Source organism: Triticum dicoccoides, chromosome 1A (genome assembly GCF_002162155.2).
Source record: "Triticum dicoccoides isolate Atlit2015 ecotype Zavitan chromosome 1A, WEW_v2.0, whole genome shotgun sequence".
Taxonomy (NCBI): Eukaryota; Viridiplantae; Streptophyta; class Magnoliopsida; order Poales; family Poaceae; genus Triticum; species Triticum dicoccoides.
This window is the reverse complement of record NC_041380.1, coordinates 3,842,824-3,844,943: the sequence shown is the minus strand read 5'-3', so window position 1 is coordinate 3,844,943 and position 2,120 is coordinate 3,842,824.

Genomic DNA, 2,120 nt, shown 5'->3' with positions numbered 1-2,120 from the left:
ATAAATGCTGACCCGTGGATGCCTATTGGTCCCGGTTGGTGCCACCAACCGGGACCAAAGGCCCTCCTGCCTGGGCTCAGGGGACAGGCCACGTGGAGGCCCTTCTGTCCCGGTTCTGGATTGAACCGGGACTAAAGGGGTCAAGGCATTAGTACCGACCCTTTAGTCCCGGTTCATGAACCGGGACTAAAGGCCCTCACCAACCGGGACAATAGGCCCTTTTTCTACTAGTGGTAGATCGAGTTTATAGAAACCTAACAAAGGTCTACCGGCATATGCATAGCCTCGCTTTAGCCACCTTATTACTTATTGTTAATAAAGATGATTGGTAATTTGGTCCATCAACTTTATTATTATTATAAATAAAAAATACATAAATTTCAACTATATGTTTTGTTTATGATTTGCAAGAAAGGAGATTTTTCGAGTTTCTCATCCCATGCCGATTTTCGAGTTGTTTCTTCAACTTTATAAGAGCAACTCCAAGAGACCTGGTAAAATTAAATGCTAAATTGTGAGATTTAGCCATTATGTAAAATAGAAAGTCAATATAAAATGTAGAGTTTTAGAAGAGCCTAACTAAATTGTGAAACATAGATAGCAAGCAGGACTCGCTGGGGAAATATGGCCAGCGAGAATGGTGGGATAGCCAGCTGGGAAAATAGGAAACAATATAAATAAGCTGTTGGAATGTTTTTTGGAGCACAATAGTTATAAATGGTTTCACTAATACATTTACCCAGTCCGTTGGAGTTGCTCTTTGCTCTAAGAGCAACTCCAAGAGACTTGATAAAATTGGATGCTAAATTGTGAGATTTAGCCATTATGTAAAATTGAAAGCTCATCTAAAATGTAGAATTTTACAACCGCCCAACTAAATTGGAAAACATAGATAGTAAGCAGGACTCGCTAGGGAAATATGGCTTGCGAGAATGGTGGGATAGCCTGCAGCGAAAAATGGAAAACAATATGGATAAGCTGTTGGAATGTTTTTTTTTAAGCATAGTAGTTATAAATTGCTTCACTAATATATTTACCCAGTCTTTTGGAGTTGCTCTAATTTAATTTTTAAAAGCAATACAAGGTCATAATATACTAGCATATATCTGGCCTGGGCATCATTCTGCGCGCTTTGATCATCGTCTTAACTTCCTTTGAAATTAAAGATGCTTCTCTTGTACCTGCCTTTAGTTGCCCTCGCCTGAATGTGTGGCTCCGTCCACACAACTCAGAAAATTTTCTTCCTTGACTGGCCGACAACTTAGCAGTATGAATGATGCATTTATTTTTAAAAAATGATGAAAAAAAGAACCACTCATTGTTGCCTTCATTTTAAATACATATACCTTAGAAATCATCGACACTCAAAAACTATATATACCCTTGAGGATGTTACTTTTTTTTATGCTGTTCAAAATCTCACCTCGTCTTTGTCTCCTTGGTGGCCAAACCTCCAAAAAATATATTTGTGGCTGCCGACCCTAGGTAATTTGAAATTCTCTTATTGGTGCACGTAACCTAAAGCACAAAGACACATTAAACTTTTCACACGGGCTCCCTTCTATTTTCTCTTATTTATTATGCAATCTCAACATCACGTACGTACTGCTACCAGCTTGCACTAAGCAGACAACGGACACACCACCGCCACTTGCCGATCAATGTATCATGTCGTACAATTAGTAATACTCATTATCGAGAGTAGGTCATTCTTGGTTACTTCCTCCGTCCAAATATTATAATTCGTCCAAATATTAGCACTTACCAAGCGTATAGAAAAATACATGAAATCTACAACATCAAACTAGATTCATTAGATACACCATAAAATATATTTTCATAATAGTACATTTAATGATGATATCATAGATATTTATAATTTTTTCTACATTCAAAATTAAGTAAATTTGACTTAAGACAATTAAAATGAGTAATGTATTGACTTTTATGTAATAATGTGATCATGACTTTAGGTTACGTATGAACATCAATACTCCCTCCTTTCCGGTTTATAAGGCTCAATTCAAAAATCTCACCAACCAAGGTAGATGATGAGTGGTGGAATATTTTTTGTAGTTTGCAAAAGCACCCAATTAATGCTCTTGTTTTCCTTAAAAAAT